This window comes from Pongo pygmaeus, chromosome 12 (assembly GCF_028885625.2).
Source record: "Pongo pygmaeus isolate AG05252 chromosome 12, NHGRI_mPonPyg2-v2.0_pri, whole genome shotgun sequence".
NCBI classification, from domain to species: domain Eukaryota; kingdom Metazoa; phylum Chordata; class Mammalia; order Primates; family Hominidae; genus Pongo; species Pongo pygmaeus.
The window spans coordinates 4,174,041-4,193,545 of NC_072385.2; positions in this window are offsets into that span (position 1 = coordinate 4,174,041).

Below are 19,505 nucleotides of genomic sequence, written 5' to 3' on the forward strand. Positions count from 1 at the left end.
ATGGAATTCAATGTAGAATGCAACGGAAAGTAAGTTGGAATGGAATGGAATGGAATGTGGAATGGAGTGGAAAGGAATGTGGAATGGAATGTTTAAAGGAATGGAATGGAATGTGGAATGGAATGTGGAATGGAACGGAACTTTTAATGAAATGAAATGGAATGGAATGTAAATGGAATGGAATAGAATATGGAATGGAATGTGGATTGGAATGGAATGGAATGGAATGGAATGTGGAATTGAATGGAATGGAATGAGGAATGGAATGTGGAAAGGAGTGGAATGGAATGTGAGATAGAATGTAGAAGAATGTGGAATGGAACGTGGAATGTAACGTGGAATGTAACGTGGGCTAGAACGTGGAATGGATTGTGGAACGGAACGTGGAATGGAATGGAATGTGGAGTGAAATAGAATGTGAAATGGAATTTAATGGAATGCAATGAAATTATACAGGACGTGGAATGGAATGGAATGTGACATAGGATGGAATGGAATAAGGAATGTAATGGAATGTGGTATGGAATGCAATGGAATGTAGAATGGAATGTGGAACGCAATGGAATGTGATGTGGCATGGAATGTGAAATAGAATGAAATGAAATGTATAATGGAATGGAATGGAATGGAAAATGGAATGTGTAATGGAATGCAATGGAATAGAATGTTGAATGCAATGGAATGGAATGTGGAATAGAATGGAATGGAATGTGGAATGGAATGTAATTTAATGAGGAATGGAATTGAATGGATTGTGAAATGGAATGTAGAATGGAATGCAATGGAATGGAATGTGGAATGGAATGGTATGGAATGGAATGTGGAAAGGAATGGAATGTGGAATGGAATGGAATGTGGAATGGAATGGAATGGAAAGTGGAATGCAATGGAATGCAATGTGGAATGGAATGGAATGTGAAATGGAATGTGGAATGGAATGGAATGGAATGGAATGTGGAATGGAATGGAATGGAATGGAATGCGGAGTGGAATGGAGTGCAAAGTGGAATGGAATGGAATGGAAGGTGGAATGTAAAGTGGAATGCAATGGAATGGAATGTGGATTGGAATATGGAATGGAATGGAACTTAATGTGAAATTGAACGTGAAATGGAACGTGGAATGGAAAGTGAAAAGGAACGTGGAATGAAACGTGGAATGGACCGTGGAATGGAATGTGGAATGGAATGGAATGGAATGTGGAATGGAATGGAATGGAATGTGGAATTGAATGTGGAATGGAAAGTGGAAAGGAACGTGGAATGGAAAGTGGAATGGACCGTGGAATGGAATATGGAATGGAATGGAATTGAATGTGGAATGGAAAGGAATGGAATGGAAGGGAATGTGAAAAGGTGTGGAATGGAATATGGAATGGAAAGGAATGAAATGGAATGTGCAATTGTATGTGGAATGGAATGGATGGAATGTGGAAGGAAATGCGTAATGGAATGTGGAATGGAAGGGAATGGAATATGGAATGGAATGTGGAATGGAATGGAAAGGAAAGTGGACTGGAATGTGGAAGGGAATGGAATGGAAAGTGGACTGGAATGGAATGAAGCGAAAGGTGGAATGGATTGGAATGTAACGTTGAATGGAATGTGGAATGGAATGAGGAAAGGAATGTAGTAGAATGTGGAATGGAATTTACAATGGGTCGTGGAAAGGAAGATGGAATAGAAAGTGAAATGGAAAGTGGAATGGAACGTGAAATGGAACGTGGAATGGAATGGAATGAAATGTGGAGTGGAAAGTGGAATGGAAAGTGGAGTGGAACGTGCAGTGGAATGGAATACAATGTGGTATGGAATGGAAAGGAAGTTGGAATGGAATGGAATGGAATGTGGAATGGAGTGTGGAATTGAATGGAATGGAATGTGGAATGAAATGTGGAAAGGAATGGAAAGGAATGTGGAATGGAATGTGGAATTGAAAGGAATGGAATGTGGAATGGATTGGAACGGAACATGGAATTGAATGAGGAGTGGAATGTGGAATGGAATGTGGAAAAGAATCGAATGGAATGTGAAATGGAATGTGGAATGGAATGGAATGGAATGTTGAATGGAATGTGGAGTGGGATGTGGAAAGAAAGGGAATGGAAGGTGAACTGGAACGTGGAGTGGATGGTGGAAAGGGACATGGAATAGAAAGTGGAATGGAACGTGGAATGGAATGTGGAATGAAATGGAAACAAATGTGGAATGGAATGGAAGGGAATGTGGAATGGAATGGAATTGAATTTGGAATGGAATGTGGAATAGAATGGAATGTGGAATGGAATGCAATGCAACGTGGAATGCAATAGAATGCAATTTGGAAAGGAAAAGAATGGAATGTGGAATGGAATGGAATGGAATGTGGAATGAAATGTTTAATGGAATGGAATGGAATGTGGAATGGAATGTGGGACGGAAAGTAATGTTTAATGAACTGGAATGTAATGTTTAATGAAATGAAATTGAATGGAATGTAAATGGAATGGAATAGAATGTGGAATGGAATGTGGAATGGAATGGAATGCGGAATGGAATGGAAAGGAATGTGGAATGGAATGGAATAGAATGTGGAATAGAATTGAATGTAACGTAATTTGGAATGGAATGGAATGGAATATGGAAAGGAATGTGAAATGGAATGTAATGGAATGTGGAATGGAATGGAGTGGAATGTGGAATGGAATGGAATGGAAAGGAATGGAATGAGGAATGGAATGTGGAATAGAATGGAATGCAATGTGTAATGGAATGCGGAATGGAATGGAATGGAACGTGAAATGGAATGTGAAATGGAACGTGGAATGGAAAGTGGAACGGAACGTAGAAAGGAATGGAATGTGGAATGCAATGTTATGGACTGGAATGTGGAATGAAATGGAATGGAATGGAATGGAATTCTAATTGGAATGGAATGGAATGTGGAATGAAATGGAATGGAATGTGTAATGGGTTGGAATGGAATGTGTTATGTAATGGAATGGAATGTGGAATGCAATGGAATGGAATGTGGAATGGAATGGAAGGGAATTTTGAATGGAATGGAATGTGGAATAGAAAAGAATGGGAATAAATGGTATGTGGAATGGAGTGGACAAGAATGTGCAATGGAATGTGGAATGGAATTGAATGTAGTGCGGAATGGAATGGAAAGTAATTTGAATGGAATTTGGCATGGAATGCAATGGCATGGAATGTGGAATCGATTGGAATGTGGAAATGAATGTGGAATGGAATGCTATTGAATGTGGAATGGAAAGTGGAAAGGAAATAAAAGAAATATGGAATGGCATGGAATGGAATGTGGGATGTAATGGAATGGAACGTGGAATGGAATGCAATCCAATGGGGAATGGAATGGAAAGGAATGTGGAATGGAATGTGGAATGGAATGGAATGGAATGTGGAATGGAATGGAATGGAATGTGGAATGGAATATGCAATGGAATGGAATGGAATGGAATGTGGAATGGAATATGCAATGGAATGGAAAGGAATGTGGAATGGAATATGCAATGGAATGCAATGGAATGTGGAATGGAAAGGAATGGAATGTGGAATGGAATATGCAATGGAATGGAATGGAATGTGGAAAGGAATGGAATAGAATGTGGAATGGAACGGAATGGAGTGGACTGTGGAATGGAATGGAGAGGAGTGTGGAATGGAATGGAATGGAATGTGAAATGGCAAGGAATGGAATGTGGAATGAAATGTGGAATGACGTGGAGTGGAATGGAATGGAATGGAAAGTGGAATGGAATGTGGAATGGAACGTGGAATGCAATGTGCAATGGAATGGAAAGGAATATGGAATGGAATGCAACGGAATGGAATATGAAAGGTAGTGGAATGGAATGTGGAATGGAATTGAATGGAATGGAATGTAAATTGAAATGGAATGGAATGGAATGTGGACTCCAATGGAAAGAAGTGGACATTGGAATGTAATGGAATACACTGTGGAATGGAATATGAAATGGAATATGGAATGAATATGGAGTGGAATGTATTGGAATTTGGAATGGAATGGAATGGAATAGAATTTGGAATGGAATGTGGAATGGATTGGAATGAAATATGGAATGGAATGAAGAATGGCTTGTGGAATGGAATGCAATGGAACGTGGAATGGATCGTGGAATGGAATGTGGAATGAAACGTGGAATGGAATGGAATGGAATGGAATGTGGCATGGAAAGGAATGGAATGTGGAATGGAATATAATGTGGAATGGAATGGAATATGAAATGGAGTTGAATGGAATGTGGAATGGAATGTAATGGAATGGAACACGGAATGGAATTGAATGCAATGAAATGTAATGTGGAATGGAACGTGGAATGGAATGTTGAATGTTATGGAACGGAATGTGGAACGGAATGTGGAATTGAATGGAATAGAATGTGGAATGGAATGGAAAGGAATGTGAAATGCAATGTGGAACTGAATGGATTGGAATATGGTATGGAACGTGGAACGGAATGGAATGCAGTGTGGAATCGAATGTAATGCAATGTGGAATGGAAAGGAATGTAACGTGAAATTGAATGGAATGGAATGTGTAATGGAATGGAATGCAATGCGGAATGGAACGTGGAATGGAATGGAATATAATGGAATGAAATGTGGAATGAAATGGGGTGGAATGGAATGGAATGTGGAATGGAACGGAATGGAAAGGGTTGGATTGTGTAATGGAATGAAATGGAATGTGGAAAGTAATGGAATGAAATGGAATGTGGAAAGGATTGGAATGGAAGTGAATGGAAAGCAGAATTGAATGGAATGGAATACAGAATGTAATGGAATGGAATGTGGAATGTAATTTAATGGAATGAGGAATGGAATGGAATGGAATGTGGAATCGAATGGAATGGAATGGAATGTGGAATGGAATGCAGCTGAACGTGGAATGGAATGGAGTGGAATGGAATGTGAAATGGAATAGAATGGAATGCAGAATGGAATGTGGAATAGAATGGAATGGAATTTGGAATGGAATGTGTAATAAAATGTGTAAAAGAATGGAATGGAATGTGGAATGGAATGTAGAATTGATGTGCAATGTAATTTAATGGAAAGTGGAATGCGAAGCAATTGAAGGTGAAATGGTATAGAATGGAATGGTATGTGAAATGGAATTGAATGGAATGTGGAAAGAAATGGGGAATACTGTGGAATGGCATTTGGAATGGAATGTGGAATGGAATTGAATGGAATGCGGAATGGAATGTGGAATACAGTGAAATGGAGTTTGGAAAGGAACGTGTAATGGAATGTGGAATGGAATGTGGAATGGAATGGAATGAAATGTGCAATGGAAAGTCGAATTGAATTTGCAATGGAATGGAAGGGAAAGTGGAATGGAATGTTATTGAATGTGGAATGGAATGGAATGGAATGTGAAATGGAATTGAATGGAATGCGGAATGGAATGTGGAATAGAAGAGAATGGAATTTGGAATGGAATGTGCAATGGAATGTGGAATGGAACGTGGAATGCAACAGAATGTAAAGTGGAATGGAATTTGGAATTAAATGTGCAATGGAATGGAAGGGAATGTGGAATGGAATGTGATGGAATGGAATGTGGAATGGAATCTGGAATGGAATGGAATGGAAAGTGGAATGGAATGTGGAATGGAATGGAATGGAATGTGGAATGGAAAGTGGAATGGAATGGAATGGAATGTGGAATGGATAGTTGAATTGAAGGTGGAAAGGAATGGAATGGAATGTGGAATGGAATGGAATGGAACGTGGAATGGAAAGTGGTATGCAACGTGGAAAAAAAGGTGTAATGGAACGTGGAATGGAAACTGGATTGGAATGGAAGGCAATGTGGCATGGAATGGAAAGGAAGGTGGAATGGAATGGAAAGGAATGTGGAATGGATTGAAATAGAATGGAATGGAAGGGAATGCGGAATGGAATGGAATGGAAAGTGGAATGGAATGTGGAATGGAATGTGGAATGGAATGGACAGGAATATGGTATGGAATGGAATATGGAATGGAATTGAATGCACTGTGGAATGGAATTGAATGGAATGTGGAATGGAATGTAATTGAATGGAATGTGGAATGGAATGTAATGGAATGGAATGGAATGGAATTTCGAATGGAATGCAATGGAATGTGGAATGAAATGTGGAATCGATTGCGAAATGGAATGGAATGAAGCGTGTAATGGAATGTTGATTGGAATGGAATGGAATGTGGAATGGAATGGAATGGACTGCGGAATGGAATGTGGAATGGAATATGGAATGGAATGTGGAATGGAGTGGAATGGAATGGATTGGAAAGTGGAATCGCATGTGATTTGGAATGCAATGGAATGTGGAATGGAAACTGGAAAGAAATGCAATGAAATGAGAATGGAATATTGACTGAAATGTGGAAAGGAATTTCGAATGGACTCCGAAATGGAATGTGGAATGGAATGTGGAATGGAATGTGGAATGGAATGGTATGGAGTGGAATGTGGAATGGGTTGTGAAATGTTATCAAAGGAATGCGGAATTAAATGTGGAGTGAAATGCAATGCAATGAGAATGGAACGTGGAAAGGAATGTAATGGAATGTGGAATGGAATGAGGACGGGAATGGAATGCAATGTGGAATGGAATGTAGAATGGAATGGAATGGAATGTGGAAAAGAAAGTAATCGAATGTGGAATGGAATGTGGAATGGATTGGATTGGAATGTGGAATGGAATGTGGAATGGAATGGAAAGAAATGTCGAAGGGAAAGTGGAGTGGAATGCGGAATGTAATGTAGAATGGAAAGGAATGGTATGTGGAATGAAATGTGAAGTTGAATGGAATGGAATGTGGGTGGGAATGTGGAATGAAATGTGGAATGGAATGGAATGGAAAGAGGATTGGAAAGTGGAATGAAATGTGGAATGGAATGGAAAGGACTGGAATGGAATGTGGAATTGTACTTGGAATGGAAAGTCGAATGGAATGGAATGGAACGTGTAATGGAATGTGGAATGGAATGGATTGGAATGTGGATGGGAATATGGAATGGAAAGTGGAATGGAATGGAAAGGAATGTGGAATGCAATGTGGATTGGAAGGGAATGCAATGTGGAATGGAAAGTGGAATGCAATGGAATGGAATGTGGAATGGAATGGAATGGAATGTGGAATGCAATGTGGAATGGAATGGAATGGAATATGGTATGGAATGTGGAATGCAATGGAATAGAATCTGGAATGGAATGTGGAAAGGAACGGAATGGAATGTGGAAAGCAATGGGGAATGGAACGGAATGGAATGTGGAATGGAATGTGGAATGCAATGGATGGAATGTGTAATGAAATGTGGAAAGCAATGGAATGGAACATGGATTTGAATGGAAAGGAACATAGAATGGAATGTAGAATGGAATGGAATTGAAAATGGAATGAATTGTGGAATGGAAAGTGGAATGGAATGGGCAATGGAATGTGGAATGGAACGTGGAATGAAATGGAATGTAAAGTGGAAAGCGATGTGGAAGGGAGTGTAATGGAATGGAATGCAATGAAATTGAATGGAATGGAATGTGGAATGGAAAGAGGAATGGAATGTGGGATGGATGTGGAATGGAAAGTGGAATGGAATGGAAGGTGTAACAGAATGTGGAATGGAAACTGGAATGGAATGTGGAATGGAATGCAAAGGAACATGGAAATGGAATGGAAACGAACATATGGAAAGGAGAGGAATCGGATGTGGAATGAAATGTTGAATGGAAAGTGTAAAGTATTCAAATGGAATGTGGAAACAATGGAATGGAATGCGGAAGAGGATGCGGACTGGAATGGAATGCTATGTGGAATGGAATGTGGAATGTAATGGAATGGAATGTGGAATGGAATTTGGAATGGAATGGAACGGAAGGTAGAATGGATTGTGGAATGGAATCTGGAATGGAATGTGTAATGGAATATGGAATGGAATGTGCAATTGAAAGTGGAATGGAATGGAATGGAATGTCGAATGTATCGTGGAATGGAACAGAATGGAAGGTGGAATGGAATATGTAACAGGATGTGGAATGGAAAGTGGAACGGAATGGAAAGGAAAGTCGAATGGAATGTTGAATGGAATGGAATGGAACGTAGAATGGAACTTGGAATGGAACGTGAAATGGAACGTGGAATGGAATGTGGAATGGAGCGTGGAATGGAATGTGGAATGGAATGTGGAATGGAAAGCACAATGGAATGGAATGGAAAGTTGAATGGAATGTGGAATGGAATGGAATAGATGGTGGAACAGAACGTGGAATGGAATGTGGAATGGAAAGTGGAATGGAATGGAATGGAATGTGGAATGGAATGTGCAATGGAATGTGGAATGGAACATGGAATGGTATCTGGAATGTAACGTGGAATGGAAAGGAATGGAATGTGGAATAGAATGTGGAATGGAATGGAATGGAATCTAGAATGGAATGGACTGGAATGGTGTGGAATGTGGAAAGGAATGGAATGGAATGAGAAATGGAACGTGGAATGGAACGTTGAATGGAAAGTGGAATGGAATGAAATTGAATGTGGAAAGGAAGGGAATGCAATGTGGAATGGAAAGGAAAGGAATGCGGAATGGAATGTAATTTTAGGGTATGTGTAATGGAATGGAATGGAATTTTATGGAATGTGTTATGGAATCGAAGTGAATGGAAGGGAATGGCATGTGGAATGGAATGAAATGTGGAAAGGAATGGAGTGGAATGTGGAATCGAATGTGGAATGGAATGGAATGTGGAATGGAATGGAATGTGGAATGGAATGGAAAGGAATGTGGAATGGAACGTGGAATGGAACGTGGAATGGAACGTGGAAAGGAATGGATTGCAATGTGCAATGGAGTTGAATGCAATGTGGATTGGAATGGAATGGAATTTGGAATGCAATGGAAAGAAATGTGTAAGGGAATGTGGAATGGAATGGAATGGAATTTGGAATGGAATGTGGAATGTAATGGAAAGCGGAATGGAACGGAGTAGAATGGAATGTGGAATGGAAATTGGAAAGGAATGGAAAGGAATGCGGAATCGAATGGTATGGAATGTTGGATGGAATGGAATGGAATGTGGAATGGAATCCGGAATGGAATGGAATGGAATGTGGAACTGAATGTGGAATGGAATAGAATGGAAAGGAATGTGAAAAGGAAAGTGGAATGTAATGGAATTGAATGTGGAATGGAATGGAATGGAACGAGGAATGGAATCTGGAATGGAATGTAATGGAATGGAATGGAGAGTGTCATGGAATCGAAGTGAATGGAAGGGAATGGCATGTGGAATGGAATGGAATGTGGAAAGGAATGGAATGGAATGTGGAATCGATTGTGGAATGGAATGGAATGGGGAATGGAATGGAAAGGAATGAGGAATGGAATGTGGAATTGAATGCAATGGAATGGATTGTGAAGCGGAATGGAAGGGAATGTGGAATGAAATGGAATGGAATGTGGAATGCAGTGTGGAAAGGAATGGAATTGAATGTGGAATAAAGTGGAATGGTATGTGGAAAGGAATGTGTAATGGAACGGAATGGAATGGAATGGAATGTGGAACGGAATGGAATGTGGAATGGAATGAAATGGAATGTGGAATGGAACGTGGACTGGAACGTGGAATGGAACTCGGAATGGAACGGAATGGAACGTGGAATGGAATGGAATTGAATGTGGAATGGAATGGAATGGAATATGCAATGGAATGGAATAGACTCTGGAATGGAATGTGGAATGGAATGGAATCGAATGTGGAAAGGAATGTGGAATTGAATTCAATGGAACTTGGAATGGAAAGTGGAATGGAGTGGAATGGAAGTTACTGTGGAATGTAATGGAATGTGGAATGGAAGGTGGAATGCAAAGGAATGGAATGTGGAAAGGAATGTGGAATGGAATGGAATGGAGTGTGGAACGGAATGTGGAATGGAACGGAATGGAATGTGGAATGGAATGTGGAATGGAATAGAATGGATCGTGGAATGGAACGTGGAATGCAACGGGGAATGGAATGTGGAATGGAATGTGGAATGGAATGTGGAATGGAATGGAATGGAATGTGAAATGGAATGAGGAGTGGAATGGAGTGGAATTTGTAATGTAATGTGGAATGGAAAGGAATGGAATGCACAATGGAATGTGGAATGAAATGGAATTGAATCTGGAATGTAATGAAATGGAATGTTGAATGGAATGTTGAATGAAATGGAAAAGAATGTGGAATGCAATGTGAAATGGAATGTGGAATGGAAAGTAATGGAATGTGGAATGGAATGGAATGGAATGTGGAATTGAATTGAATGGAATGTGGAATGGAATAGAATGGAATGGAATGGCATGTGAAATTGAATGTGGAATAGAATGTGAAATGGAAAGTGGAGTGGAATGTGGAATCGAATGATATGGAACGTGAAATGGAATGGAATGGAACGTGGAAATTTATGGAATGGAATGTGGAATGGAAAGTGGAATGGAACGTAGAATAGAACATGGAAATGAATGGAATGGAATTTGGAATGAAATGGAATGGAATATGAAAGTGAAAGTAGAATGGAATGCAATGGAATGTGGAATGCGAAGTCGAATGGAATGGAAAGGAATGTGGAAAAGAATGGAAATGAATGTGGAATGCAATGTGGGATGGAATGGAATGGAATGTGGAATGGAATGGAATATGGAATGGAAAGTGGAATGGAATGTGGAATGGAATGGAATGGAAAGTGGAATGAAATGTAGAATGGAATGGAACGGAATGGAATGTGGAATGTTTTGGAATGCAATGTGCAATGGAAGGTGGAATGGAACCGAATGGAATGTGGAATGGAATGGAAAGGAATGTGAAATTGAATGCAGAATGGAATGCAATGGAATAGAATGTGGAATGGAATGAAATGGAATATGGAATGGAATGGAATGGAATGTGGAATGGAATGGAATTCATTGTGGAATGGAATTGAATGGAATGTGAAATGGAAGGCAGAATGGAATGCAATTGAATGGAATGTGGAATGGAATGCAATTGAATGGAATGTGGAATGGAATGGAAAGGAATTGAATGGAATATGGAAAGGAATGCAATGCAATGTGGAATGCAATGGAATGGAATGTGGAATGGAATTGAATGGAATGTGTAATGTAATGGAATGCAATGTGGAATGGAAATAAATGGAATATAAAATGGAATGTGGAAAGGAATGCAATGGAATAGAATGAGGAATGTAATGGAATGAAATGGAATGGAAAGTGGAATGGAATGGAATGGAATGTGGAATAGAATGGAATGGAATGGAATGTGCAATGGTATGGAATGGAATGGAATGTGGCATAGAATGGAATGGAATGGAATGTGCAATTGTATGGAATTGAATGGAACGTGGAATGGAATGCAATGGAGTGAAATGTGAAATGGAATGGAATGTGGAAAGAAATATGTAATAGAATGGAATGGAATCTGCCATGGAATCGAATGGAAAATTGAATGGAATGGAATGGAATGTGGAATGGAATGGAATGGAACGTGGAATGGAATGGAATGGAAAGGAATGTGGAATGAAAAGGAATGGAATGTGGAATGGAATATGGAATGGATTTTAATGCAATTGAAGGTGGAATGGAATGGAATGGAATGTGGAATGGAATGGATTGTGGATTGCAACGGAATGGAAAGCGGAATGGAATTGAATGGAATGTGGAATTGAAAGAATGAAATTTGTAGTGGAATGGAAAGCAATGTGAAATGGAATGGAATGTGGAATGGACTGCAATGGAATGGAATCGAATGGAATTTGGAATACAATGGAATGGAAATTGGAATGCAATGGAATGTGGAATGAAATGGAATGGAAATTGGAATGAAACGAAATGGAATAGAAAAAGGAATGGAATGGAAGATGAAATGGAATGGAATGCAATGGAAAGTTGAATGGAATGGAATGGAATGTGGAATGGAATGGAATGGAATATGGAATGGAATGGAATGGAATGTGGAATGGCATGGAATGGATTATGGAATGGAATGGAATGGAAAGGAATGTGGAACGGAATGGAATGGTATATGGAATGGAATGGATTTGAATGTGGAATGAAATGGAATGGAATGGAATGAGGAAAGGAAATGAATGTAATGTAATGGAAAGCAATGGAATGTGTAATGGAATGGAATGGAATGTGTAATGGAGTATGGAATGGAATAGAATGGAATGTGGAATGGAAAAGAATGGAATGTGGAATGGAAAGTGGAATGGAATGGAATGCAATGTGCAATGGAAATTAGAATGAAATGGGACCTGCAATGGATTAGAAGCAATCGTGGAATGGAATTGAATGGAATGTGCAACGTAATGAAATGGAATGGAATGGAATTTGGAACGGAATGGAACGTGCTATGGAATGGAATGGAATGGAATGTGGAATGGAATGTTATGCAACGAGGAATGGAATGGAATGGAATGAGGAATGGAATGTGGAATTATATGGACAGTGGAATTGAATTGAATGGAATGGAATCCGGAATGGAATGTTTAATGAAACCTGATGGAATGTGGAATGGAATGTGGAATGGAATGGAATCGAATGTGGAATGGAATGTGGAATGGGATGGAATGGAATGTGGAATTCAATGGAATGGAACGAGGAATGGAATGTTGTATGGAGTGGAATGGAATGTGGCCTGGAATGGAATGAAGCGGTAGGTGGAATGGATTGGAATGGAATGTGGAAAGGAATGTGGAATGGAATAAGGTATGGAATATAGTAGAATGCGGAATGGAATGTAAAATGGATCATGGAATGTTACATGCAATAGAAAGTGAAATGGAATGTGGAATGGAACGTGGAATGGAAAGTAGAATGGAATGGAATGGAACGTGGAGTGGAAAGTGGAATGGAACATGCAGTGGAATGGAATTCAATGTAGAATGCAACGGAAAGTAAGTTGGAATGGAATGGAATGGAATGTGGAATGGAGTGGAAAGGAATGTGGAATGGAATGTTTAAAGGAATGGAATGGAATGTGGAATGGAATGTGGAATGGAACGGAACTTTTAATGAAATGAAATGGAATGGAATGTAAATGGAATGGAATAGAATATGGAATGGAATGTGGATTGGAATGGAATGGAATGGAATGGAATGTGGAATTGAATGGAATGGAATGAGGAATGGAATGTGGAAAGGAGTGGAATGGAATGTGAGATAGAATGTAGAAGAATGTGGAATGGAACGTGGAATGTAACGTGGAATGTAACGTGGGCTAGAACGTGGAATGGATTGTGGAACGGAACGTGGAATGGAATGGAATGTGGAGTGAAATAGAATGTGAAATGGAATTTAATGGAATGCAATGAAATTATACAGGACGTGGAATGGAATGGAATGTGACATAGGATGGAATGGAATAAGGAATGTAATGGAATGTGGTATGGAATGCAATGGAATGTAGAATGGAATGTGGAACGCAATGGAATGTGATGTGGCATGGAATGTGAAATAGAATGAAATGAAATGTATAATGGAATGGAATGGAATGGAAAATGGAATGTGTAATGGAATGCAATGGAATAGAATGTTGAATGCAATGGAATGGAATGTGGAATAGAATGGAATGGAATGTGGAATGGAATGTAATTTAATGAGGAATGGAATTGAATGGATTGTGAAATGGAATGTAGAATGGAATGCAATGGAATGGAATGTGGAATGGAATGGTATGGAATGGAATGTGGAAAGGAATGGAATGTGGAATGGAATGGAATGTGGAATGGAATGGAATGGAAAGTGGAATGCAATGGAATGCAATGTGGAATGGAATGGAATGTGAAATGGAATGTGGAATGGAATGGAATGGAATGGAATGTGGAATGGAATGGAATGGAATGGAATGCGGAGTGGAATGGAGTGCAAAGTGGAATGGAATGGAATGGAAGGTGGAATGTAAAGTGGAATGCAATGGAATGGAATGTGGATTGGAATATGGAATGGAATGGAACTTAATGTGAAATTGAACGTGAAATGGAACGTGGAATGGAAAGTGAAAAGGAACGTGGAATGAAACGTGGAATGGACCGTGGAATGGAATGTGGAATGGAATGGAATGGAATGTGGAATGGAATGGAATGGAATGTGGAATTGAATGTGGAATGGAAAGTGGAAAGGAACGTGGAATGGAAAGTGGAATGGACCGTGGAATGGAATATGGAATGGAATGGAATTGAATGTGGAATGGAAAGGAATGGAATGGAAGGGAATGTGAAAAGGTGTGGAATGGAATATGGAATGGAAAGGAATGAAATGGAATGTGCAATTGTATGTGGAATGGAATGGATGGAATGTGGAAGGAAATGCGTAATGGAATGTGGAATGGAAGGGAATGGAATATGGAATGGAATGTGGAATGGAATGGAAAGGAAAGTGGACTGGAATGTGGAAGGGAATGGAATGGAAAGTGGACTGGAATGGAATGAAGCGAAAGGTGGAATGGATTGGAATGTAACGTTGAATGGAATGTGGAATGGAATGAGGAAAGGAATGTAGTAGAATGTGGAATGGAATTTACAATGGGTCGTGGAAAGGAAGATGGAATAGAAAGTGAAATGGAAAGTGGAATGGAACGTGAAATGGAACGTGGAATGGAATGGAATGAAATGTGGAGTGGAAAGTGGAATGGAAAGTGGAGTGGAACGTGCAGTGGAATGGAATACAATGTGGTATGGAATGGAAAGGAAGTTGGAATGGAATGGAATGGAATGTGGAATGGAGTGTGGAATTGAATGGAATGGAATGTGGAATGAAATGTGGAAAGGAATGGAAAGGAATGTGGAATGGAATGTGGAATTGAAAGGAATGGAATGTGGAATGGATTGGAACGGAACATGGAATTGAATGAGGAGTGGAATGTGGAATGGAATGTGGAAAAGAATCGAATGGAATGTGAAATGGAATGTGGAATGGAATGGAATGGAATGTTGAATGGAATGTGGAGTGGGATGTGGAAAGAAAGGGAATGGAAGGTGAACTGGAACGTGGAGTGGATGGTGGAAAGGGACATGGAATAGAAAGTGGAATGGAACGTGGAATGGAATGTGGAATGAAATGGAAACAAATGTGGAATGGAATGGAAGGGAATGTGGAATGGAATGGAATTGAATTTGGAATGGAATGTGGAATAGAATGGAATGTGGAATGGAATGCAATGCAACGTGGAATGCAATAGAATGCAATTTGGAAAGGAAAAGAATGGAATGTGGAATGGAATGGAATGGAATGTGGAATGAAATGTTTAATGGAATGGAATGGAATGTGGAATGGAATGTGGGACGGAAAGTAATGTTTAATGAACTGGAATGTAATGTTTAATGAAATGAAATTGAATGGAATGTAAATGGAATGGAATAGAATGTGGAATGGAATGTGGAATGGAATGGAATGCGGAATGGAATGGAAAGGAATGTGGAATGGAATGGAATAGAATGTGGAATAGAATTGAATGTAACGTAATTTGGAATGGAATGGAATGGAATATGGAAAGGAATGTGAAATGGAATGTAATGGAATGTGGAATGGAATGGAGTGGAATGTGGAATGGAATGGAATGGAAAGGAATGGAATGAGGAATGGAATGTGGAATAGAATGGAATGCAATGTGTAATGGAATGCGGAATGGAATGGAATGGAACGTGAAATGGAATGTGAAATGGAACGTGGAATGGAAAGTGGAACGGAACGTAGAAAGGAATGGAATGTGGAATGCAATGTTATGGACTGGAATGTGGAATGAAATGGAATGGAATGGAATGGAATTCTAATTGGAATGGAATGGAATGTGGAATGAAATGGAATGGAATGTGTAATGGGTTGGAATGGAATGTGTTATGTAATGGAATGGAATGTGGAATGCAATGGAATGGAATGTGGAATGGAATGGAAGGGAATTTTGAATGGAATGGAATGTGGAATAGAAAAGAATGGGAATAAATGGTATGTGGAATGGAGTGGACAAGAATGTGCAATGGAATGTGGAATGGAATTGAATGTAGTGCGGAATGGAATGGAAAGTAATTTGAATGGAATTTGGCATGGAATGCAATGGCATGGAATGTGGAATCGATTGGAATGTGGAAATGAATGTGGAATGGAATGCTATTGAATGTGGAATGGAAAGTGGAAAGGAAATAAAAGAAATATGGAATGGCATGGAATGGAATGTGGGATGTAATGGAATGGAACGTGGAATGGAATGCAATCCAATGGGGAATGGAATGGAAAGGAATGTGGAATGGAATGTGGAATGGAATGGAATGGAATGTGGAATGGAATGGAATGGAATGTGGAATGGAATATGCAATGGAATGGAATGGAATGGAATGTGGAATGGAATATGCAATGGAATGGAAAGGAATGTGGAATGGAATATGCAATGGAATGCAATGGAATGTGGAATGGAAAGGAATGGAATGTGGAATGGAATATGCAATGGAATGGAATGGAATGTGGAAAGGAATGGAATAGAATGTGGAATGGAACGGAATGGAGTGGACTGTGGAATGGAATGGAGAGGAGTGTGGAATGGAATGGAATGGAATGTGAAATGGCAAGGAATGGAATGTGGAATGAAATGTGGAATGACGTGGAGTGGAATGGAATGGAATGGAAAGTGGAATGGAATGTGGAATGGAACGTGGAATGCAATGTGCAATGGAATGGAAAGGAATATGGAATGGAATGCAACGGAATGGAATATGAAAGGTAGTGGAATGGAATGTGGAATGGAATTGAATGGAATGGAATGTAAATTGAAATGGAATGGAATGGAATGTGGACTCCAATGGAAAGAAGTGGACATTGGAATGTAATGGAATACACTGTGGAATGGAATATGAAATGGAATATGGAATGAATATGGAGTGGAATGTATTGGAATTTGGAATGGAATGGAATGGAATAGAATTTGGAATGGAATGTGGAATGGATTGGAATGAAATATGGAATGGAATGAAGAATGGCTTGTGGAATGGAATGCAATGGAACGTGGAATGGATCGTGGAATGGAATGTGGAATGAAACGTGGAATGGAATGGAATGGAATGGAATGTGGCATGGAAAGGAATGGAATGTGGAATGGAATATAATGTGGAATGGAATGGAATATGAAATGGAGTTGAATGGAATGTGGAATGGAATGTAATGGAATGGAACACGGAATGGAATTGAATGCAATGAAATGTAATGTGGAATGGAACGTGGAATGGAATGTTGAATGTTATGGAACGGAATGTGGAACGGAATGTGGAATTGAATGGAATAGAATGTGGAATGGAATGGAAAGGAATGTGAAATGCAATGTGGAACTGAATGGATTGGAATATGGTATGGAACGTGGAACGGAATGGAATGCAGTGTGGAATCGAATGTAATGCAATGTGGAATGGAAAGGAATGTAACGTGAAATTGAATGGAATGGAATGTGTAATGGAATGGAATGCAATGCGGAATGGAACGTGGAATGGAATGGAATATAATGGAATGAAATGTGGAATGAAATGGGGTGGAATGGAATGGAATGTGGAATGGAACGGAATGGAAAGGGTTGGATTGTGTAATGGAATGAAATGGAATGTGGAAAGTAATGGAATGAAATGGAATGTGGAAAGGATTGGAATGGAAGTGAATGGAAAGCAGAATTGAATGGAATGGAATACAGAATGTAATGGAATGGAATGTGGAATGTAATTTAATGGAATGAGGAATGGAATGGAATGGAATGTGGAATCGAATGGAATGGAATGGAATGTGGAATGGAATGCAGCTGAACGTGGAATGGAATGGAGTGGAATGGAATGTGAAATGGAATAGAATGGAATGCAGAATGGAATGTGGAATAGAATGGAATGGAATTTGGAATGGAATGTGTAATAAAATGTGTAAAAGAATGGAATGGAATGTGGAATGGAATGTAGAATTGATGTGCAATGTAATTTAATGGAAAGTGGAATGCGAAGCAATTGAAGGTGAAATGGTATAGAATGGAATGGTATGTGAAATGGAATTGAATGGAATGTGGAAAGAAATGGGGAATACTGTGGAATGGCATTTGGAATGGAATGTGGAATGGAATTGAATGGAATGCGGAATGGAATGTGGAATACAGTGAAATGGAGTTTGGAAAGGAACGTGTAATGGAATGTGGAATGGAATGTGGAATGGAATGGAATGAAATGTGCAATGGAAAGTCGAATTGAATTTGCAATGGAATGGAAGGGAAAGTGGAATGGAATGTTATTGAATGTGGAATGGAATGGAATGGAATGTGAAATGGAATTGAATGGAATGCGGAATGGAATGTGGAATAGAAGAGAATGGAATTTGGAATGGAATGTGCAATGGAATGTGGAATGGAACGTGGAATGCAACAGAATGTAAAGTGGAATGGAATTTGGAATTAAATGTGCAATGGAATGGAAGGGAATGTGGAATGGAATGTGATGGAATGGAATGTGGAATGGAATCTGGAATGGAATGGAATGGAAAGTGGAATGGAATGTGGAATGGAATGGAATGGAATGTGGAATGGAAAGTGGAATGGAATGGAATGGAATGTGGAATGGATAGTTGAATTGAAGGTGGAAAGGAATGGAATGGAATGTGGAATGGAATGGAATGGAACGTGGAATGGAAAGTGGTATGCAACGTGGAAAAAAAGGTGTAATGGAACGTGGAATGGAAACTGGATTGGAATGGAAGGCAATGTGGCATGGAATGGAAAGGAAGGTGGAATGGAATGGAAAGGAATGTGGAATGGATTGAAATAGAATGGAATGGAAGGGAATGCGGAATGGAATGGAATGGAAAGTGGAATGGAATGTGGAATGGAATGTGGAATGGAATGGACAGGAATATGGTATGGAATGGAATATGGAATGGAATTGAATGCACTGTGGAATGGAATTGAATGGAATGTGGAATGGAATGTAATTGAATGGAATGTGGAATGGAATGTAATTGAATGGAATGTGGAATGGAATGTGGAATAGAAGGGAATGGAAAGTGGTTGGAATGTGGAATGGAACGTGGAATGGAATGCAGTGGAACGTGGAATAGAACGTGGAATGCAACGTGGAATGGAACGTGGAATGGAGTGGAATGGAATGGAATGTGGAATGGAGTGGAATATAATGGAAAGTGGAATGGATTGGATTGGAATGGGGAATAGAATGCAATGGAATTTGAAATGGAATGGAATGGAATGTGGAATGGAATGCAATGGAATTTGGAATGGAAGGGATGGAGTGGAATGTGGAATGGAATGCGAATAAATGTGGAATGGAATGTACAATGGAATGTGGAATGGAATGGAGTGGAATGTGGAATGGAATGGAGTGGAATGTGGAATGGAATGGAGTGGAATGTGGATTGGAACGGAATGGAATGTTTAATGCAATGTGGAATGGAATGCAATGGAACGTGGATTGGAACCTGGAATGGAAT